The sequence below is a fragment of the Manacus candei genome, unplaced genomic scaffold (genome assembly GCF_025592945.1).
Source record: "Manacus candei isolate 608988 ecotype Guabito, Panama unplaced genomic scaffold, ASM2559294v1 h1tg000017l, whole genome shotgun sequence".
Taxonomy (NCBI): Eukaryota; Metazoa; Chordata; class Aves; order Passeriformes; family Pipridae; genus Manacus; species Manacus candei.
In genome coordinates this window covers 13,585,345-13,610,129 of record NW_026138065.1, presented here as the reverse complement: position 1 = coordinate 13,610,129, position 24,785 = coordinate 13,585,345, and the positions used below count along the sequence as shown (strand labels likewise).

The 24,785-nt window shown below is 39.3% G+C and overlaps 1 protein-coding gene across 5 annotated transcripts in view; it reads left to right on the top strand.

Moving 5' to 3' along the window:
- The window catches only part of LRFN2 (leucine rich repeat and fibronectin type III domain containing 2), a 158,090-nt gene that overhangs the window by 74,558 nt on the left and 58,747 nt on the right, over nucleotides 1-24,785 (top strand). For 4 of the 5 annotated variants that reach the window (XM_051782883.1, XM_051782881.1, XM_051782885.1 and 1 more), the window contains one exon: nucleotides 5,288-5,516. The exons of the other annotated variant lie outside the window; for it this stretch is intronic. The gene's annotated coding sequence lies outside the window, so the exon portion shown is untranslated. The remainder of the gene's footprint in view (nucleotides 1-5,287; nucleotides 5,517-24,785) is intronic. 5 annotated transcript variants of the gene reach the window in all.

Below are 24,785 nucleotides of genomic sequence, written 5' to 3'. Positions count from 1 at the left end.
TTTGTATTGCTGTTCCTCTATGATGAAAGTGAATAAGTTATCCATGGATGTGGGTGTGAATATGCACTTAACTCTGCTAACAAAATTCCAGGGTTTGTCAATCAATGTTTGAGGAGTTTATCTTGTTCATACATTAAACTGTCTGGTGAATTATCTGAGTCCAGTTTTGATGCTTCAGCTGCAGATGGCAAACACATTGAGCAAATTCCTAATGAACTGATTACTCAGCTTAGCATTTAAACTGCCACATTTAACATTCTTCAACCCTCATAAACATATTGAACTACTAAAAGGATTATGGCTGCCAGGTTTGCTGTGCCATTCCTATAAATTAACCTAGGAATTTAATCAAAGATATGACCAGAAACAAGAATAACAGGAGAATGTGCTGACATGATAAATATTTAAGTCAGAGAAAAAAAAAGTTGTACTGAGAGTTAATTTTCAAGAAGATTTGCTGAAAGCAAATGTAAAGGACACAGGTGCAATATTTCACAAAAATACACGTGCAAAGTTATACCCTGTGTCAGGCCATTTTTAGCAATCATTTTCACATTTTCAAATTTCCAAAGTCATCATTGAGGGGAAAACTGGTGGGGTATTTGAAATCAACAGTAAAAGCTTCACGGACTTGTGTATTTCAAACCTTACTATTGATGTTTACATAGAAAAAAAAGGATTGATCAATTTCCATCAATTGAAATCTCCTGCACAAACCCAAAATTTATCTACAGTTATAGAGGCAACACCTTCTACGGGTGACTGTGTTTTCATAGGAATTGAGGACACACAGTTGTCCCTTTTAGATAATGAGATTTTTCCCATATTGAGGCAGGACATTCCTGATTTTAAGCGGTTCCAGGACTTGATATGACTCAGGTCTGTACAGAAAATCGGCTCAAACTCTGTTTGCTGGGAGAAAAACACAAAGTGATTAATCTGCATTGTGTGCATAGATAGCTGCATAGGTGGGGCACATTTCTACTTCACAGAGTGCTGAGGACCACAGGCTGGCTCATAAGGACCATTGAATAGCCACTAGGAGATGCAGAAGATCAGAAAAGAAAAATAAACCAAGGCCACTTAGAAGATTGATTGGTTTGCTGATTTATGAAAATAACTGCATCTCATCAAATTTACAGATGCTTCATGGTGTCTAGGGAGGGGGGAAACATTTTCTTTTGTAAGGAGGACACAGGTATTAGTGGAGACATATTAGTCCAAACTATCTGACAGAAGGAATGGCCATATGAAAATGTCCTTCTTTGTCAATTGCTAAGGGAGATACACTGCAGCAATTGCATGTCATGCTCACTCAATAAAAAGACTTCAACTGTGATCATGACTGCTAATACAACTCAAAGACAGCTGTGAAAAGATTTCTGTAGACCCTAGTGAACTTCAGCAAAGACTGATGTTTCTGCTTTATGACCTCTGGATACCACAAGGAAATTTTTCTTTCTGCCAAGTGACTTTCACTCTGTAGTTAAGGGAAGGAAGATTTTTCTCTTGTATTTCTTTTTTTTGGTTCATGGCTGTTAAAGAGGGTCTCCTCGCACTCTGGACATCAGGGCTGTGATCAAAGCTGAAAAGATATTGTAAGTATGTTTCCTGATCTCTAAAATGTCAGGACTACATCTCCACAAACTATTCGTATAACCCAGTAAAGGTGTATTTAGGCATACTTTTCTCTCCCTTCTGGAGCTCTGTTGTCTTCCACCTTAGGTGATACATCACTAGATTTTACCAAAGAGAAGAATAGGGGTTGAATAGTATAGAAAAGGACCTAACTGTACCCTTCAATTCCCCACTAGGTGCCATAACTATCTGCCTCAAATCCAATTCACGCTATCATCCTCCATTACTCTCCTTTTACCCTTTAAGACATGAGTTATGGCAATGAAAATTAATTGTTATAGGCATTTTTTAATTTTTGGAACACTTTGCTTTCAGTTTATCCCCTTACAGTTTATATAAATTTGTTGTTTGAGGGCACAGATTCATTGGTTTTAGTTGTAGACAGAAGATGTCAGCACTTCTAGAAACAGAATCACCAAATGCCATGTTGAATGATCAGAAAATGTTAAAACCACCATGAGCACTCACAGAAATCTTTGTCAGGAAAGTTGCTGAACAGCACCTAAGAACTCATTGGCACAGGCATAACTTGGACACGGGCATCCAGAACATTATTTACCTCTTCAAAACTAGGCAAGCACACAGAGTCTTTCTGATGCTTGTGCTCTTTCACAGAAGGTTACCGGGAAAGATATGTAACTCACAGTGCTGTTGTCCACCAAATTAGAAGCTCTTCTGTAAGAAGACTTCGTCATGGCAAATCCCATTTATATCCCATGATAAAGTGGTTTTCCTGTTAGCAACTGGTATAATGAAGAGATTTTTTTTTCACATATTGTTTCTTCTTCATTGCCTTTGCCATGCCACCTTCCCTTCTAATGTTCTTGTCATGTATATTTTTGTGAGCAAAAGGCAGGATGCTCTTTGGACATTAAAACTCTAAAAAGCATTCACAAGACCTAGTGAACTGAATCTTAGCCTAGGCACAAAATTTCTTTGTGAAAGGTTTTATTTGTGAAAGAGTTAATATGAATTAAATGCTAATTTCTCTGTTTGTGTCTGTTAGAACTTATTTGAAACTTAATGAAGATTAGAGAGCTAACAGATGCTTCACTGGTATTTATTGTACCTGTTCCTTTCAATCCATAATGCATAAATTGTGGAAAATAAATGGAAATTAATCAAAGTTATAAATATAGGTCTGCAAAAGAAGTTGTTTTGCTTGATAAAATGGGCCCTGTGCCTGCCAGACATTGATCATGAACTCCCTGCTTTGTGTGGTGTTCTTGTCAGAAGATAACTATAATCAGGGAACTGCATGAAGTTTATCAGGTGGTTGCACGAACTGGCTAAATGACTAGTTATAGATGTTACTGGCTCTGCTCCTGAGCCATTTCCTCTGGAAAGCTCCTTCCTGCAAAGTATGATTATTTCTTATTTCTACAGTGTTATACACACCATTAATCTTCCTTTTCATCCTAGTTATTGCTGTCACCTCTTTTCATAGCCAGAAGGGACTTAGAACTGCCAAACAAGAAAACTCCTGTCCCGTAATCTGCTGACAATACAACATATCTGCTTCCAGCAGGGAAGCTTCAGAGGCTGTGATCCCTTATGGACATCAACTGAGGAAGAACATTAAGAGTAAAAAATTCCCTCCTAACTCATCAGATAGGAAGGTGTAGAAGAAACAAAAATTCGTACAGATATAAGTAGCCACTGTCTGTAGTGGAAGTAGTTCCTTGCATATTGAGTTGCTGGGTACATTTTTAACCTTGCCTTATGGATTCAGAGATTTATTTGAAGTTTCCAAGAGATGTCAAGAATTGGTCAAAAAGTTGTTAGACCCTGGGGTGGGTGGCAGAAGGTGGAAACTTTCACCCAGCCTCTAACTATACTTTTAATTTCTCCAAATACTCCCAAGAGAGAGAGAAGATTCATTAATATGGCATGACTGAAAAGCAATAATCCGTGAGGCAAAAATAGTAGTATCATGTTGTATGGTGTAAAATGTTGGCTAAAAGTAGGTAGTGTAGAGACCAATGTAAAGTACTCTAAGACTGGCCAGGAAATACAGCTGTTGAAGGAAGCAGAAAATGAGATGCATCTTGTTTGATACAATTCAGAAAAGTGTACAGGGGTCGAAAGTCACAGCCAGTCCCATCAAAGGGAAGCTGTCAATGTGATCTGGAGCAGAAAGTAGCATTTCAGTGTATTTAAACTGAAAGGGATTTTCTCTACTCTCGGCATAAATTATTTCACTGTCCAATGTCCTGCATATGTGTGTGTTGATCCAGCTTCTGAAATGTGAATTGTCTTCCAGGGGTTTATGTGCATCTGTGGTTACTGAGAGTAGCTGCTGCTGACTAATTTAGGCAGTTTGATTAGATGCAATGCACTCCAAGAGGTTCCCAAGGTTTCAGTAGAGAAGACATAGGCGCAAAATCAACATCTTAGTAGCTGTTACATTGATCCATGTTTTCTTGAAGAAACAATGCAATTTAACCTTGCTGGATGTTTGCTTATCACAAAAAACTGCAACATGACAGCAACAATATTCCTGTGATTAATTTTAGATAATATATCTGTAATTATATTTTAAGTGTTTTTCTTCTCTTCCTTTATTTTTTTTTTGCTTTTCTATGTGTGCACCATTTCCCTCCCATCTGAGAGCACAGCTGATGACAGCTCAGTGATACCTTACCAATGTACTAGGAAGTGTCACAGTTGTCAAGGAAAAATGTATTTTTCCATGTGCTTGGTCTAAAACCACTCTGTACTGTATAAATTTCCTATGCTTAATACACCTGCCTCTTGTCAAAAGCTAGCAAAAGGTAGAAATATGCTTGCTCTCTACAAAAGGGAATGTTTTGCTTGAATGAATGCTAATCAAATGATTAAATTCAGGCCAAGTTTCTCTTCAATGCTTCAGTAGAGTGTTATGGCGCAGTTACAGGGGATTACTAATCAACAGGTTTTGGATGAAAATCAAGCAACTGAAGACCTCTTTTGACTAATGATCATTAGGCATTATATTGCTAATTATGACCAATGGGATTGTATACTTAGAAATCCCTTCCATACTAAAGCATGCCACATATATGGTTTTGGCAATTTAATGCAGACAGGCAAACTAAGACCTGGAAAACTTCCATGTGTTCCTGAAAAACAAGTTTTGCTTTTAATCTAGACAAGAGCTTAGTTAGGCAGTGATACACATACTGACACATCAAAGGATTTAGGATGGTCTTGTCGCTCCGTACAGAGAAATGCCCTTCAAAGATTGTGAGACTAACTCTGGCCTGGGAACAATGCCACTGGGCTATCACAGTGTTTTATTTGGCCAAATAATCTTATAAGCCCAGGTGCATTAGCCTATGTAAAACGCTATGTTACCCTTGTCCTTGAGCCTGAGCTGGACTGTTTCTGAATGACATTGCAGCATCACATCCATAAACATAGCTGAAGGGCTTAAAAGACCCTGCAGGGCCAACAGACACTCTTTTTGAAAGCCCCTTATTGAAATTATGTTCACCATCTTAACCTTAAAAAAAATTTAAAGGTCTAAAAATACTTGATTAAAAAGGCAAATGGACTGTGTATGCTTTATAAACACCATGTCAGCCAATCCAAGTAGTAAAATTCCCAAAAAAGTCATATGGGACAAGGCCTGTGATATTTTACTGAATCTCAGTCCCTCCTTTCACAGGACTGTCTGTGGACCTCTCCCAGCACTAACAGCAGTCAGCATGGACTTGGTGTGACCTTGGTGACAGAAGACTAGAAAATGAGAAAAATCTCAGTTTCTTTCCTGGAAATGGAGAGAGTGATTGAGAAATTATTCGTGTTTCTTCCTATACATGTATTATGAGGCATCAACTGCCACTCAGGTATTCGTGTTCAGAATAAACTAATAGAGCTCCTTCTTCAGCTTTCAGGTAAGGTGTGGCACTCCTTGCCACTGGGCTATTAAATACAAACCACATCTTTTGTCTCAGAAAGTTCATAATTTACAAAGTCTTGGGTCTTCTGAGAATATTCTAGAAAAATATTGATAAATGCTTGCTCTGTTCCTCCCTAAACGTTTTGACCACTATAAGATACTGAAAATGGATGAGGTGGTTCTTTCATCTGGACCTTTCATCTAAAGCAGGATACAAGGTCTAGCTCTCATATGTCCATTAGCTCCTGTGATATTCAGTTTGCCATTTGGCATAGCACTGTTCAGATAAAATCTTAGGCTGCCCAAAACAGTCAGTTTTTAAAATGATCTCCTGTCATTATTGTTTTCTGATATAGGTGATGTAAACTATGCTGCTGGTGTTATGAAAAAGTTTTTTATTCATGTTCTTATCTCTAGGGTAAAATAGTAGTTTAGAGTGTTAGACTAGGAGATTGTAAAGCCAGGTATTACTTTCAGATATGTTACTGGTTTCTTACACAGCTCCAAGAAATATACTTCTCTGTGCTTTTTCATCTGTAAAATGCTGTTGATGGCAGAGCTCTGTGAAACTATTTGACCATATTAAAATGGAAAGCACTGTTTGATAGCTTAGAGCTTGTTATTATCACTGTGCAGAATTCAGGCCCAGCAAAATCAAAGCACCATGTCAAAGCATCATGCCTGCTGTCCTCACTTATATAACTTCATAAACTCTGGAGCATTTTCATCTGATGGAATCAAGTTAGGAAAGATGAACCTTCTGTATCTCTTTGGCATTCTGGATCAAAACACCAACTGGTACAGCTGGAAATCACAACAAGGCTTGTTGATTTTGTTCTGGTTGTATATTATCATAATTCAACTATTGTCACCCAGGGTCTGTAAGCCAATTAAGTCAACCACAAAATCACAGAATTGTTGGGGCTGGAAGGCACCTCTGGAGATCATCTAGTCCAACCCCTCTGCCAAGGCAGGATCACCTGGAGCAGGTTACACAGGAATGCATCCAGGTAGGTTTTGAATGTCTCCAGAGAAGGAAACTCCATGATCTACCTGGGCAACCTGTTCCAGTGCTCTGCCACCCGCAATGCAAAGAAATTCTTCTTCGTGTTGAGGTGGAACTTCTTATGTTTTAGTTTATGTCCATTGCTCCTTGTCCTGTCACTGGACAGCACTGAAAAGAGTCTGTCACCATCCTCTTGGCACCAACCTTTGAGATATTTATATGTATTAATGAGATCCCCTCTATGTTCTCTTCTCTACACTAAACAGGCCCAGCTTCTGCAATCTCTCCTCATAAGAGAGATGCTTCAGACTGCTCATCATCTTTGTGGCCCTCTCCAGTAGCTCCTTGTCTTTCTTGTACTGAGGAGCCAAGAACCGAATACAGTGATCCATATGTGGCCTCACTAGGGCTGAGTAGAGGTGCAAGATCACCTTCTTCAACCCCTCGGCCACACTCTTCCTGATGCACCTCAGGATACCATTGGCCTTCCTGGTTGCAAGGGCACACTGCCAGACCATAGTCAACTTGTCATCCACCAAGACAGGTCCTTTTCAGCAGAATTGCTCTCTAGTAGGTCAACCCTAAACCTAAACTGGTACATGGGGTTATTCTTCCCCAGGTGCATGACCCTGCACCTGCCCTTGTTGAACCTCCTCAGGTTTCTCTCTGACCAGCTCTCCAGCCTATTAAGGTCCCACTGCATGGCAGCACAACCTTCAGGTGTATAAGCCACTCCCCCCCTGTTTATATCATCAAAAAACTTGCTGAGGATACACTCTATCCCTTCGTCCAGGTCACTGATAAACAAGTTGAATAAGACTGGACCCAGTATTGATCCCTGGGGAACACCACTGACAATAGGCCTCCAACTGGATTCTACTCCATTAATCACAACCCTCTGAGCTCTGCTATTCATCCAGTTCTTGATCCACCTCATTGTCCATTCATCTAACCCACATTTCCTGAGCTTGCCTATGGGGACCTTATGGGAGACAGTCTCAAATGCTTTGCCAAAGTCGAGGTAGACAACATCCACTGTGTGTAATGAGCCTTTTTGTCCCTCCAACAAATATTAGGGTGGTTGAAGTTCCCCAGGAGAAAAAGGGCTTGTGACTACAAGGCTATTTCCAGCTGCCTATAGAAAACCTCATCAACTTCCTCCTCCTGATCAGGTGGCCTTTAATAAACACCCACAAGAGTTTTACCCATACTAGCCAATAAGTTCTCAACTTTTTTGTCTGTCTCACATAAAGAGCAACTCCACCACCTTACGTCCCTTACCTGTCCTTTCTAAAAAGTACACAGTCATCCATAACAATGTTCCAGTCATGTGAGCTTTCACACTTCTAATTCTTCTTGTTTATTCCCCATGCTGTGTGGCATTTGTGTACAGGCACTTCAGAGTGGTAATTAAGCACCCAGGTTTCCTAGAAGGGGCATAAGAGGATTCACCATAACCATAAACAGCCTTGATGTTGGTAGCCCTATGATTCTCAAGTTGAGAGGCAGCTAAGGAATGTCTGTAGGTGCACTTGTTGGTCTGGTTTACTTCCCAGGGGGAAACAAGGGCAACAGTGTTGCCACTTTGGACCCCACCCCTTGAGGCCAAATCAAAACAACCAGCCAAAAAGGGAAAGCTGATCTTCACCTCTGTATCTGCCTGGCAGCCTGACTTCCTTGCCCATACAGGCAACCCTGCAGCTGCAAGTCCCCAAGGCTTTCCTTCCCCTCACTCACTGCAAGGAGTTGTCTCTTGTATTTTCTGTAACTTCCAGGCATCTCTGCTCCATTCTTTCCATAGAAATAGTTTCTATTTGTAGCGTCACTATGCTATTGGGCCAATGAGGCTATTTAATGAGCAGATAATCTTGTTCCTTCATAAGGAAAAATTGCTCAGCATTACAGTTTATCCACAAAGCAAACAGATTGTCAAATAAAATAGCATATTATGCCCTAAATAATTAAATAACCACAGAGATATTTGTCATTCTGCTATTCAGCAGGCTGGTGTCAGCTGAGAAAGCAGATATCTTATTGCAAATGATGTTGGTTTCTCTTTCAAAGTGAAGTTATAGAAGGAAAGCAATTGTCAAAATGACAAAGTGCGGTTCCATATTTTTTCTCTCTGTGACTTCCTGAGCAAATTTGTTTCATTTATACAGTTACACAGTGATTTTTCTAACTACCAGCACTGCTACCTCAGACTTAGAAAATTGCACCAGGATTCCTCTGTTTCTCTTGTGCCACTACCAGAGAAGGTAGCTCAATCAACATTTAGCTGACAGGTTTGTTGATGAACAAAGCAGAATAGGATTTTACTCTCTTCTCATAACAATAGTGGCTCGTATAGCTGAGCATATTGCTTTTTTTTTTTTTTTGGTCATCTCTGTGCCAGCAGCAGTGGAAGATAGGAGTGGTAGAAGGAATATGGTGCTTCTTCCATAATAATGCAAGTATTGCTTCAATGAATAAAAAGCAAGTTTTCAGCTGAAATGGCAGAGATATTTATTTGGCTCATTGCACAGTAAATAGATAAACTGGACAACTGTGCATGTTTGGAATTTAATGCAAGAAGATGCTGTTCCAAATACACTGTTGAGTATTTAAATATTAATAATGCTTAAAAAGTATCTGTGTTACTCATGTAGATTTCAAAAGATCCCAAAGCTATATTTGTGTGTGTTTATATTCTTCTCTGCTCCTGGCAGATTTTCCTTCTCAACCTTTCATATCTTTCATTTACAGTAACAGGTTTCAATTCAATCCCTGTTTAGATTTGTTGCCTCGAAAGTCAACATAATCAGAAACACCTGCTGTGTCCCATTGGAAAGAGGGACTGTGAGGCTGTGATATACCCAGCATGTGTTTTTTCATTTGTGTCAAGTTGTGAGCTATATGACCCTAAAACTGCACACCACACCCCCCAATAGTAGACACTCTAGCTAAAGTAATATTTAGAGGTGTACAAAATCCGTAAGTACCGACTTTCTATCACTCCCAGAACTGTGGGCATAACTGAATCAACTTATGGCTTCACAGGCATAAGAGATACAAAAAAATTGTAGTAATAAAGATTTTATTACTCTAAAGTATTTCTAAAATAACCTTCTCCCCTCTCTCTTAAAAGGGAAGTAAATGGAATACATGATAGTGTGGCAAGAGTGTTTTATAGGCATGCTTGAGTAAGGCAGCCATTTGAAAGTCATGCCAATAAAAGGTCAGCTCCTGCTGCCATTATTCATTTGTACAGGCTTAACAACTTCGATACAATGATACACTTGAGCAACTTGAGCAGGATTCAGTACAAAATATTAATTTCAGGACTGTTTATTGGAAATTAGAAATTTTTATCTGTGATATAAATAATATTTTGGGCTATAAAAAATGAATCGACATTTTAACATCTTATTCTCATTGCTAAAATAATGGCCACCTTTCAGGCTACTTGTTTACTTTTGCCCTTCTGTCTGCTGTGTCTGAAACTGGACCACTCTGCTTTACTTTGGATATTCAATCAATATCACTTTCCTGTTTTCAGTTCAATTATGGGTGCTTCAAAGTCAGAGTAGTTACTTTCATCAGCTTCTTTTCATGGCTTTGTTTGCTCTTCATCTTGAAATTGAAACATTTTCCAATAAACTTCAGCCATAGGACATCTGTTTCAAACAAACCTTTCCCTCAGGGCCTTATCTGTCCTTCGTAAAAAGCACATTGTTGGTCTCTGGTTCATCTCTCTGCTGCAATCACCAGCACTGTAAGTATTAGAGGAGAGCACACTGTGTATCTCCAACTCTGAGGCTGCTGGAAGTGATTTGGTCCCCACAGTGGCTAAACCATCCCTGGAAACCCAGAAACACCAACATGAGATGATCTCAGCCACATGTGTTCTCATCATCAGCTTGTCTTGGAGCATTTTCTACTTAGTGCCTAATCCTGGGGACTCAGAGACCACAGAGCTGACACAGGTTTTTCCAAAGAACATTTCTGCTGTGCACGGAGCTCCCTGATAATAACGGCACAGCTGCACTACCATGGTGGAAAAGGGATTTCAGGCAGCTGAGGAACAGGCTCATTGGGCTGCTTCTCTGTGCTTCATTCACCCAGTGAGAAACTGGTTTGTGACGAGGTCTCAGAACTGCTATTACTATCAGACAGAAATTCTGATAGTAATAATAGTTGATGCTTAGAAATTCCTGTATCCAAGCACTTCCAACAAATTTACGACTGACATTCCTCAATCAGTATGCATGAATGCTTAAATGAAGAATTCCATCATTGGTTTTCCTGTCTCATTCTTCTTAATCCATTGAACTCCTGCCATGACACCATTTCCTGTTATCAGACACTTGTCAGTCATAAGCAATCAGGCAGGTACTTCACAATTAGCAGGGAGAAAATACACAATTTCTTTGTGTACCAGATGTTTAAAGCCAGGAGCAGAATAAGCCAGAAAAATGCTCCACCCCTGTAGTGCTGCAAGTCAATGTCCTGTAGCATGGCTTGTTTTCTTGGCTATGCTTTCTAATTTTTAGTAATAGCTCAAGAAGAGTGAGGGCTAGCTACTGCTGTATTTGGCTGTCTTTACACAGAACTTAGATTATTCTGTCTCTTCAGTTTGCTTACAGGGGTTTGGTGCTGAGGTGCTTCAAAACAGGCTTGTTATAAAAAAAAGAAAATAATATCAGAGAGATTTTTCATTCACAAGGAAAAAAAATCACTAGTGTAAGGAAGAAAACAGTACTAGAAGCATCAGCATGGGCAATTAACCCTTTTCAAACCAATTGTTGGACAGAGTATTTGCTGTACTTTATCAAGCTGACACCTGGGGCTTTCTTTTGAGTAATTTTGCAACTGAAGAGGTGGGTAACTGAGATTAGAATAAGTGTCTGGTCTGTGTAATTAAATCTGTACTACTTATCAGCAGTACTGAGAGCTCTCAATTGCCTCTGAAGGTCTGTTGCCTGTGCTCTGGTTTACATGCAGAGAGCAAGCCAGTGCTTCAGAGTTTTCAATCTACTCACCCAGATCAAAAGAGGGATGGGAGGAGAGAGAATGGTCCAGAGCAGCCAATGAACACACTGGGCAGATGAATAGCAAAGAGGAGGGGGTCAGATCTCATGACAGTTATGCAGACCTCACATTAGAGCATGACACATTTTGTCATTCGGTGGTATCCACCACTGTGTCATATTTTCTACAATGAAATTCCAAACCATTAAGAACTTGGGAGTGTGTGTCAATTTACCCAGATGAAGTAACTGGGAGAACTGCTATGGAAGAGCAGCACATTAGCTGCCCCTCTTAGGTCTTCCTGGGATAAAATACAGCCCATTTTCAGACATCTGGAACTGCTGAATCTTAAGTTAAAAAACCTGAAATCTTATTGAATCTCAACTAGATGATATCTGTGCCTGTTTTGGAGAATCCCCATTGCCCTAAAAAAATTATTACTTTTTTTAATTTTGGGAATTTGGAAAGGGTGAGTGGGATTAAAATATTCACAGTTTGTTACAGAAACTGTATGTCCTGGACAGTAGTAATTAACATCTTGTGATTTGTGTGTTAAATTAGACATTATTGTGTTATTGTTTTCCTTGAGGTTGAGATGCATTATTTTTGTCCCCCCAGATATGAAATGCTTTGCCTTGATATTCAACTTTTTTATTTTCCCCTGACCTCTTTTGTAAACTTTTTTTTTAATAATCTAGCATACTTAAAGACAGAAGAGAAAAAAAGTTTACCATGCATGCGTTGACAGGTTGTTGCTCGTTTAACTGATTGCAATCAATAGTGCAAAACTGTTTCTCATAGCCTGAGTGAGGAAGCATCATTGTTTGAGAGGAAACCTGAAGTGAGACAGTTCATGTGCAAGGGAGTGTGTGCTGTAGTGTATCCCAAAACATACAACAAGCTTTAAACATATTAAGAAATGCTACAACCAGATTAAACAAGGATAGGGAACTCTTTGTGTTCTTTTCGCTTTGCACAATGTTACAAAAGTTTTAGCATCTTCACATCCTGAACATGATTCTGATCTAAATTCCTTTGGAAGAACAATGACAGAGATGGTTGCTAAGTGGCATGGGTGAGATGTTATTTAGTATCCTCTAGAGCCAAAGCTGAACTTTAGAGGGGACCAGTGGGCTCCAAGGAATTCTTTTCTGAGAAATTAGTTTAACATGTCAGCTATCAACTCCTAAGGCGAGTGCACAGTGTCATGTAGCTACCTCACACAATTACTGAGGAAAAAAGAAGGGCAGAGAACATGGTAGATGGGTCCATTACATCTCTGCCACCTATTTGTATAATCAATGCCCAGAGATGTTCTGGATCTCTCTGGAATATCCAGCCTATAGCACTCTGCTGTACTGCACATCTGCTAGCAGCTAAGCAAAACCAACCTGAGCCCTGTTTACTGAAGCAACCTCACAGGGGCTACTGGTATAAAGATACACTTAGTTTTGATTAGTAGCCTGGGGAGTTGAGCAGTGCTGTGGGAATACCATATACAAAGCACAAGACAGGAGGCAGAGGTCAGTGGAAGAGGAAAATTAGGGAATATTAACAGCTTTAGAAAAGGTTCCCACCTGAATTCTCAGTCTTTATGGAATGGGATCTTTCTAATCCAAATTCATTGGAGCATAACACTGTTCATAGTAGTGAAAAATTATGCTGCCAAGGACTACTGAATATTTCTTTACTAATAATAGATATTTTCACATAAGGTAATAAAACATAATCATTGAACTCAGCTTAAAAATTGTTACACTGACAATGAAGGTGGTCATATTCACTCATTTTGAGATAGAGTATTTCTACTTTTATGTGTGTATTGTTTTGGTAAATGCTGCTGGCTAGATGGTACAGCTAGAAACCTGGCTGTAAGTATTTCGGAAAAGCATAAGTTTTCATCTTTTTGTGGGAGGAATATGCAGTAAACAAGATTCACTGCAACAGGAGACATTTGAGAGAAATATTATATACGACTGACAAGCATTTGCTCATCACTAGTAGTGCAGAGGGGTATTGATATCAGGTGTGAACCAGTGTAGCTGTTTTTATGTTCTTATTGGCTGTGGTAGAACAAAGAAGCTTCCTTCCCCCACCCCAGAGCACCTCTTAGTTGTAACACTCAAATTAAATTTAAAAACTATTTTTGCCATTTGGCACAAAATATGTTTATTACCTCCCTGTTTCTCAATTATCTCCCATCATCTCTGCACACTGCAATAGGGTGTATCTGAAACCAGTGTACCAGACTATGCTCTTGGGCATTTTGAAATCCCATGAAAATACTTTTCACAGGAGATGCTGAGATTTTTAAAGAACTTAGCTGTAAAAACCCAATGCAAATGATTCATATAGTTGATGGTAAAAGCTGAGAGAAAAATACTTGTTTTTGTAAAGCCAGAAACTTTCCACTGAGGGAAAGCTACTATGACTTCAGCATTTTTCTTCTGTGTCCCTTGGCACATCCTACCAGGGATTGAAATTTTTCTTGACAGGTTTCAATGTTTTTAGCAAACACCAATCAGATAAAAATTATGTTGTCACTTAAGGTGGGTATGACAGAAAATCATTGTTCTTTTATTTTTAGGGTAAACCAATGCAGGAGGAATTAAATTATTTCCCTAAGGTCAAGGGACAAGGCAGGAGAGAACAAAAGAATCCCAATTAGAATTTACTTCTGAAACAACTCCTAGTGTTTTGAATGTGTTTTCTGAATACCCAAATGCAAATGGTACAGGAGATCAGGAGATCTATGGAGTGGGTTTCTTTTTCTCTCCTCGCATGTGATTGGTGACTTCTGGAACCTCAGCAATAAGACTGCCAACATTTTCCCAGTGTTTCCACCAGGGTTTTCAGCTGTGATGAACCAGCTGAAATGTTCTGTTGATGGGACATTTTATCAAAACATGTCCCAAAGGCTTTGGGCGAGTCTGTTTGCAATGTGCTGCAGTCATGAGGCTCAGACCCCACGCTCAGAGTGAATGAAAGTGCTCTCTGGAAGAGTTTGAAAAAGCATCTCCTCCACCTCCTATTAGAAACATGTTAACAAGGATTGACAATATCCATATAGATCAAATTCAGAGTCAGTAACTGCAAGTGGGTGGTTCCTGTGGGCTGTCTTGAAGAAAAGTAAGAAGCTTTTTTCCAGATGGCATACTGAGCAAACTGCCGCTCACAGCTTTATGGCTGGTGAGTTTGGAATTTTATGTTGTATTGAAGTTATGACTGGATAGGAAACAGAAAGCAGCATGAATGGGCAGAGAAATGATGCTGGTGTGCCTTCAGGGAGGAGTAAGAGCACTGCAGGTCAGATTTCACCGTTTATGATATGACATTAAAGAAAGATAATTGAGTTATGAAGCTAGAAATCATCAGCTCTTTTGCTTCTAAAAGAGAATTTTGGTGCTGCTGAAAGTAGCAGATTGGCAGCCTTTGAGTCTGGAGTCTTTTTGTTTATCAAAGGGCAGGTACTGCATGAATAGCAGCAATATGTTCTTGCTCTCCCTGAAAACTTCTAGGGAGATGAGATTGCTTACTTACAGTCTTTTTCAGTTTCTTTATTTACTATTGAGTCTGCCTTCAGGGTAGTCAGTTTTAGCAGTTGAACCCAGGCCTGCTTCAAAGCCCAATGAATGGATGAACAACTCTTGGTTGGTATACAAGAGATTTGTCTAGAGCTCTACTTATGTCCTGTAAACTACCAAACATCCGTGTGACAGCATCACCACCCACCTCTGATTGCTGTCTCCTGAAGGACCCATCCCTGCTACCAGGTCTACCAGAATGGTTCCTTCTTTTGATTATAAATGATCACATCACATGCCTTCTAATCTTGCTCCAATGATTGCAACTTGTAAGATGTCTACACACCACTAAGTAACAGGAATAGACTCTACTAAACGAGTAATGCTAACATAATGCTAATTCCTGAAAGTCTTGACCTTTCTGGAAGTGCAGATAATAGCTGCCGGCTTCTAAGTGCCTTAAGCATGTTCTTTGCCTTCAGCTATTTCTCCAGATATATGTGGGACACCGGCATAGAAGAGTAACCATCAAGCCCAGAAATGTTGTCTTTCTCAAGAGCAATACGAAAGTGATAAAAGACATAGGTACATATGACTTTACTTGACACTGATTTTCAAATTTTGTTTAACCCAATGGTTCTCAGAGAAAGGTGAGAGATGTATTCAAAATAACTCACATTCTGCCTTTCTAGACTAAATAATTATTTGCTATATACTTTTCTTAACCTAGACCTTTTGCATTTGTTGACTGCTTTTGACTTGAAAAAAGTCAAAAGCACTTCCAAAGTCGAATGAAGGCAGCATCTCAGAGAAAAAAACACTCAGTCTGGCCAACTTTATTGTTCCTAGAGATCAACATGCCACACATCTGCTATAAACTGATTGCTGCAGTTTCACCCATGCTGCAAGACAAGCACCAAAAAGCCTCAACCATACTGATTTTTTACTCTAACATGGGCTGAGTTATCTGTTGAAGATACCTGTTTGCTCTCTGCCTATAACGATGCTTGGCATTCTAAGCTTAGCTTAGGCAACTACAGACATTACTTTCAGGCAAGTAAAATTAGATGGCATTCTGGAGCCCTCAGCATGGGAAAGACATGGACCTGTAGGAACAGGTCCATAGGAGGACCACGAAAATCATAAGAAGGATGGAGCAACTCTCCTATGAAGACAGACTGAGAGAGTTGAAGCTGTTCAGCTTGGAGAAGAGAAGGCTTCAGGGAGATCTTAGAGCACCTTCCAGTACCTAAAAAGAGAACTGGAGAGGGACTTATACTTTAAGAGGGCTTATGAGAAAGATTGGGACAAACTTTTTAATGTGGCCTGTTGTGATAGGACAAGGATTAATGATTTTAAACTAAAAGAGGGTAGATTTAGTCTAGATATAAGGAAGAATTTTTTTGCAATGAGCATGGTAAAACACTAAAACAGTTTACCCAGAGAGATGGTAGATGCCACTTCCCTGGAAACATTCAAAGTCAGGTTGAATGGAGCTCTGAGCAACCTGATCTAGCTGAAGATATCATTGGTCATTGTAGGAGAATTGGACTAGGTGGCCTTTAAAAGTTCATTTCAACCGAAACCATTCAAGATTCTATGACACCAATTCTATCACCAGTGCACCATATAATCATTAACATTTGTAATAATAACATATAGAAGCAATATTCACCTTCCTTGGCTGAAGTTGAGGTAGGTTGTACAAAAGATTTGCTTCCTCTAAGCTATTCTTGCTCAAATGACAGAAGGAGACTTCTGTTTCATGGGGGGTAAATCTCACATCATAGTCAGGGAACAGAAAAAGTCTACTTAAAAACTAAACTGAATGGGTTGATTGATAGAGATCACTTAACTTTCTGTAGTACGTTCCTTTCTAAGCTGCCATGAAAAAAAAGTTTTATTCTTTGGTTAGCTTGCTGGATTTTTTACTTTAAAAAAAACTCTTAAATTTATACAAAGTTAAGAGCTTGTACTAAAATTTAAAGGGTTGTTCTGATGCATTAAAACCGTGCAGGTAGTGTTCCTTTCTTTTTGACTGGCCCTTCCTGCTTGAGTTAGGGGTCTTAGACCTTCTGTACCCTACTGAAAGTGAATGTTTAGGTATTCAGAGAAATTAAAGTTTAAAGGAGTCCCTAAAATTTCAAGTGGCATTTCCTAACATAAAAAGTCATGGAAACCATTGGGTCAGAATATAAAAAATCCAAGGAAGGCCGAACATAAACTGAAAGAGCAAAACTAAAGAATCAAAGTTTACACACTCCTGAAAAAGCCTTCTAGTGTCAAATGTCAAAGCTAGTCTGGTTTTCCCATCAGCTTAGTCCTAATAATAGAAATAACTTTGAAAAAAAATAGCAGAACTCTTACTACACAGATTTTTAGGGATTTAAGAAAGGTTTAATACTTAATCATCTTGGTTATGTGTGAGTATGAACATAACACATGCTCTGTGGGATCTCTTATATTCTAAATCTATTTCAGCAGCTGGGCACTGGAACCACAGAAGTAAAAGCTGAAAAATTTGTTGCCAGTAAATCATCTTCTCCACATGTTATTATGGCAGGACCTTTTCCAAATAGTCAGTGAAAACCTATTTTTCCTTTGTATGTATAACAGATTTCTTGCCTTTTCCTGAGAATATTACCAGAATTCATAGTTTCATTTTAGAGTTTGAATGAAATTTCTTACTTGACTTATTTCCCTCCCTGCTTTATTGGATCTCTAATTGCAAGTTCTCTTAATCTTCAAGTCCATTAAATGCAAAGGCATCAAATACTGGAGGAAACAGTGGGTTGCAGCAGTAACACTGTTTTGTCTGGAGTGGCAGGAGGGGAGGGTGAAAGAGAAGGAGCCAGCATTACAGTATCAGTGATACTACACATTATGCATACTATGTTTTTAGAAAGACAGAGGATACCTCAGTCTCAAGTAGCGAAACTTTAGGTAGTGACATATTGGCTGAGACAACTAGAAAAATCTGTAACACAACAGGCTTTTTTTAACTGATTTTTTATTAGTTATTTTGGTTTTCTAATAGGGAACTGTCACATCACACACAAATGCATCAAATTCATTGGCAAAATTTTACCCTGTAAACATTGCGGAACTTGCTCTTTTCCTTTACACTTAAAAAAAGAAACAAAGAAACTCAAACAAACAAAAACCACACACACAAAAAAGAAAAAAATAAAAACACAACAATCCCCCTCAACATTCGGACTTAGCTTAGTTTCAGATAAAAGTAACATATCAATTTACACCTTGATGAATAGCCCTCTTTTTCCACCTGATTGCTGCAAGTGCAGCTCCAATGTGATGGCAGGAAACAAAGTGAAGAAGAGTGGAAAAGTGAACATATATATTTTCTTCTTTGCTTTTTCCTTAAGTACTTAAAAGCAGGATCTCATGCCAAGTTCTAAAATAAAGGTCTAGTAGAAAGAGCACTGGCTGTCAAGCACTCTGAAATAAACCCACCTGTTCAGTCATCACTTCAGGAAAGTGTTGACAGCACTACAACAAATTCAAATGGCAAATGATGGTCCTGTTCACCTGATGGAATTAATTTTTAGGACTGTCCCTAAGGAGGTCCTAGAGATCTTAAACTTGCTGAGGAGCAACATATTGATCTCTGTCTAAGTGGTCTTCATGCTCAAATTGAGCTTTGGGTGGCAATGTTTGTACAGGAGACAATCTGCCATTTGTTATCAAGCAGAGCTACAGATCTGAGTGCAAAGTAAAGAATGGGGAGGTTGTCTGTTTTTGAAGGCTTTTCAGCAAACTTAAAGCACTGATTCTGGTTCCCTCTGAAGTTCTGCGTGGGTCTTAAAAAGCTTTCGTTTAAGGTGATGGTGGAAATCAACCTTGTATGAGTCATTATTTGAGTGTGCTGTATATAGCTGTGTTTCTATGATATTGTTGGAAGAGAAACACAGTCATCTTGTGACATGTAGTGTGAGGAGGGAAGAAATGAAAAATCTCCAGTCTTTGTTGAGTGTTGTCCTTACAGCCCTCCTGGCCTATTTTGTCATGTGAATAACTATTATGAATATAGTTAATTCTTTGTATGTCTAGATTTCAATCAAAGGAGTCACAGAATTTACCTGCAGTCTCTGCTTTCGTATGTACAAACTTACAACTGTACAGCATGAATAGAAGTGGAGAACAGGCAAAATGACCTGGTACTATATTTAGTCAACAATTCACGAAGTTTTTATGAAGTACTGTTCAGATTGTCAAGGTTTCACTAGCAAAATATTCACTACAGAAAACTTGTATGCTTCTTGCCAGTAATGTCCCTGCAACTAAATCCCTTCACAGACATATTACTGGCTACAGATCAGTGGAAGAGGTAATTTGAGACCTCCAGAGCTACCTGAATTAATCTATCCCAAAGATTAAAACCTTACTGCTGAAGCAAATTCTATGCCTTATCCCATACTGACATAAGTGATAATGTACTAGCATTTTTTTTAATGGGTAAAGATTTTACTTCAGGGCAACTGACTGACATTTACTCATTCTCTTGGGAAGAGTAGAGTTTAGGAAGGATCTGGCCTTTTTTCTACTCCTTTTATCTCCCAGTATGGGATAGAGGATTACTTTGCATCTGAAGTGGACAGTACTGTTGACTAACATTACAGAGGAGTCACAGTTCTTTTCCCAAGTAACTGCAGGAGACTTAAATGTAAAGGTCAGAGCTTTCCTTTTATGTTAAATCTCTGTTTTTCAGTGGACTATTGAAGGATTCACTGTCCAGTTTCTATCTGTTAATACTTAAGTCAAATATTCTTTTCTCAAGGCCATGCAGTTATATTCAAGGAGAGTCTACAAAGCTCATTTTTATATTAGAAGACTGTTCTGCAGCTGCTTCTTCTGATCACAAAGCTCCCTGAAGCAGAAAGCTATGTCTAGTAAAGCTGTGGCAATAGTATAAACCTATCACATTAAAATTAATTTCAACCTCTGCAATTAAAACTGGCATATGGACCTGCAGCTTTTCAAGATGGAAGGTGAGGCAGTTAGAAGGCAAACATTGGTGTTGTTGTTGCTGCTGTAAGAATAGAATAAAAAATATACCTTGAGGAAATGCATGTTTACCTTTTACTTCCCTTTACTAGGACAAAACAGTCATGTCTAGATTCATCCTGTCTAACTTCTGAGAGTATGGTAGTCACTTGAGCCTATATCTGTTGTCTAGGGATGGAGATAAATACCTCCAGATGATAATTCAGTTTTGAGGCATGATGAGAAGCACATCTCATTCCACTGACCACTGATAGTGACCTTAGATTTACTGTACACTCAACCTGACTTCTTAAGAATAGCTCCAAAAGTTAGATGAAGTTATATAGATTAAAGCCAACTGGCGTTTCACCTAGTGATAAAAATAGAACAAACTTTTGTTTCTAGATATGCAATTGCTTTCAGTAAATGAGGTGGGAGGGAAAGATCACAGAATGTTTTAATTCTGAACATGAACTGTGGTGTTCTGTCTGCGTTAGAGATGCTCCCTGTTGTTTGCACTTGAAAAATAGGATGGGTGGGAAGGAGAAGAGAAACCAAATGTCTTATTAAAAAAACACAGGAAGTTGGATTTGGAACAAAATGTAATGAAGGTCATTGTGAACTTCCACTGAACTACTGAAAGTTGATAAAAAACTCATTCTTTTTATTAACAGTATCATGTTTTGTCACCTCAGGCAATTATTTACTATTTAAAATTGCAGGAACAGGGCTGACCAATCTTTAAAAAAAGTGAGAACTCATGAAGTAAAGAATTAATAATAATAATAAAGGCCTGGTGTTCAATAATCTGAAACCAAAACCCAAATATTATTTTTTGAAAAGTCTCAATACATCGGCCAGTTAGAATAACTACTGGTGGCATACAGAATCATAGAATCATTAAGGCTGGAAAAGATCCCTTAGATCATTGAGTCCAACTGTTAAGCCAGCACTACTGAGTCCACTAGTAAACCATATCCTTAAGCAGCACATCTAAACATCTTCTGAATACCTCCAGGAATGGTGACTCAACCAGCTCTGTAGGCAGCCTGTTCCTATGCTTGACCAATCTTTCAGTGAAGAAATTTTCCCTAATATCTGATCTAAACTCCCCTCTCACAACTAGAGGCTATTTCCTCTTACTCTGTCTCTTGCTACCTGGGAAGAGACCAACCCTGATTTTGCTACAACCTCCTCTCGGGTAGTTGTAGAGAGCAACAAGATCCCCCTTTGAGACTCCTTTTCTCCAGGTTGAACAACTGCATCTCCCTCAGCTACTCCTCACTGGACTTACCCTCTAGACCCTTCACCGACTCCAGTGCTCTTCTCTGGACTTGTTCCAGCACCTCAATGTCTTTCTTGTAGTGAAGAGCCCAGAACTGAACACAAGATTCAAGGTGTGGCCTCACCAGTGCTAAGTACGGGGGACAATTGCTGCCGTGGTCCTCCTAGCAACATTATTTCCAGGCCAGGATGCCACTAGCCTTCTTGGCCACCTGGACACACTGTTCGGCTCATGCTTATTTGCTGTAGACCAGAATTTCCAGGTCCTTTTCTGCTGGGTAGCTTTCTAGCCACTCTTTCCCAAGCCTGTAGAACTACATGAGGTTGTTGTGACCCAGGGACAAAATCCAGCACTTGACCTGGTAGAACCTCTCACCACTGGCCTCGGCCCATCGATCCAGCCTGTCCGCTTTCCCTTTTAGAACCTTCCTCCCCTCTATCAGATCAACACTCACCCAACTTGGTGCAAACTGATTGAGGGGGCACTCAATCCCCTCATGCAGATCATCTCTAAAGATATTACAAGACTGGCCCCAGTACTGAACCCAGGGGACAAAAAGAAACATAGCTGAAGGTCGATCACAGGATGAATGAAGAGATGGTAGGAAAGGTGGGAAACTGAGGAGGCAATGTCTTTTGGACAGGTATCTGATGTGCTGGAGTGTAGAGCTACAGAGAGATGGCAGATACTGTGAGACATTGCCATGGGACTGATATCTGCCCTTCTGTCAGACTCAGCAATAAAGTAGCACAAGTTGGTCCTAGCATACTGATAAGCGGTGACAACATTCAGGTTGTCTGGGGTGAGATCAAGGTGTTTTTCTGCCCCCTTGTCCCCACCATTACTACTAGAAATGTGGCACAGTCCATGTCAGAGTCTGCTGCCAGACCGTGAAATAATCCAGCAAAGCTCTTGCAGTGACTGCAGGCTCAAGAGGACTCAGTTACATCTCACACCTCTGTATTTACCTTGTTCTCCTTTCTTTTAAAAGCTATAAAGTCATATCCGAGATTATGTACTTTTATTCTTGGTGGCTTATGGATGTGAAAGCCCATATCAAATAAAATTGATCAAAGTAACTGTAGAAACCAAACCAGGCAGCAGTTTGTCTCTTGGGTGAATTTTGTCATCAAGTGTTCACAGAGAGTTACAGGCTTAGCTGGCCCCACCTAAGAGAGGCTTTGTGAGGTATTCTGCTGTGCAGTGATAGAGACGGTGGTAAATAGCATTAATGGTGAGTGACAGTCATGCCCTATTTTTTCCACATCAGTCAGCTGTAAGTCGGTTTCCTCCATTAGGTGAAAGTTTCCTTATTCTTTGCATAAGACTGAATTTCACACTGAATTATGAGATGCATAATCAGTGAGCAGGAATTTATACCTGTTGAGGAAATGGACTGGTAATTTCGGGTTATGCAGATACACAGAAAGGAACAGAAAGAAAAGGAATGAGCATCTGTGAAATCTGGCACGCACAGGATTCACAAAACTAGATATAATCCGTAGAACAACTGCAAGGGGAAGGGCATAGCTCAAGAAATAAGCTACTTTATTAAAAATGTAAATTACATTAGAGCTATAGAATGAATGCCAACATTCCAGCTTACTTGGGAAGATGACAGGAAGGAATGATTGACAATTTTTTTTCTGCAGATTAAAGTCTGCTTTTCTCAATATCCAAAATATAAAGCTGTGGGCTGTATAAATTGGGTATTAAACCTAAAAATGAGCAATTTGAAGATGTCCATGAACCACAGTACAATGATAAATAAGGAAGAATTAAAATAAAAGCAGTACCAGTGGTATTATTTGCAGAAAGTCTGAAAAAGGGTATGCTTCTATGATCGTAAATATAGGGATTGTAATTATGGATAAATACTCGAAAAGACATAACATGAAAGTGCAGGTGGTAGAGCTGACAGGATTAAATCAGTATTGGATCCTGGACCTATTAGTTATACAACAGAAAATGTAGACAACTGATGTGAGTCTTCTGTGTGTGTGTATGTAACCGTGGGTGCAACTCCCTGTACAATTTGCTTACAAATGCTTTGAGATATTCTATGATTAGTGCCACTAAATAATGCGAGCTGCGATCATTACTTATCATTATTTTATTACTCCTGTAGTAAAGATCTAGAAATGAACATATTAGATGTAAATCAGCACTGCTCTGTTGACTTTTAATTTGGGCATGCTGATGTGCATCACCAAGCAATTGTTGAGTATTTAGATATAGGTATAAGGGTAGATTCCTATGCATAGAGAAAATGTGTTTTTCTTTTACCTGAGATAAACTAGTATATCACCTTTTCTCTCACCATTTTTAAAATTTTTACAATGAAGCAGATATTTACCTGTAAAATACCAAGCATTAAGTTAATATAAATTCAAACATTAGCAAGTGATAAAAATGAATTCAGAGTAATTCTGGTGTATTATTAATAGATTTAATCATATCAAATTTTACTACCTCTTGAGTTGGTGCTCTGTAAAGCTAAGGTAATGGAAACATGAGATTTATCTTTGTTAAAAGAAAAAAGAAGTTTTGATGTTCCTCATGAATTATGTGGCTTGTGCTGTGGTTTTGAGATCATTGATCAGACCTGGTCAGAGAGTTGCTCCTCCCCATATGGGAAGCCCTGTAGAGAGAGGGATACTGCACCAGGAGGATGCTTTCAGGATGGCAAGTCGGAGCCCCTCTATGCACCTGGGCTTAGCCAGAACCTACAAAAGTCTCCATGGTACCTTCTGTAGTGAGCCCAAGACACCTTCTGCAAGGCTAGGGCTCACAGCTTCTATTTTCTTGCACGTTCTAGCTCATCTGTTTGCTTTTTGCTGTACTGAAATTTTGCATGCAGTTTCCATAACACGGGGCGTCCCACCAGATCTAGCGTATGGGGCACTGGGGGGCTGGGTGTTGAGCCCCCATAGGACGAGCCACATGTCAAGTAAAGGGGCTCAAAGTTATTATTCCTGCATATACAGTATCTGCACCGCCTGGGGATCCAGCTCTTCTGGATGAAAAGAGCTATAAATGTAAGGTATTATTAGCACATGGCTTTGTAGTAAGCCACCCTCAGGCCACATTAAGGTTTTTGATGTTTCTCAGTTGCACTCTAAAGGGATCTTAGCATGATTTCAGGAAAGGAAAGAAGAAAAATAAAGAACTTTCAATCTCTTTTTAAATTTTAAAAAAAAACGAAAGCACTTGTGTTTTGATTTTGATTTCTGTTTGGAGATGATGATTTGTTAAGATGCAGGCTGAGCATCTTGATTATTCTCTTTTAAAAGTGACCTTGATCTTTTAAAAATGTCAATTAAAATAAAAGATCCGGTGACCTTTTTATTGAGGTCTTCAGAGAGCTGAGAGAAGCTATCCCTGTCTTCCCCTGTTGCAGGAATACCTCCTGCTAAGGAACACAATATCAGACTG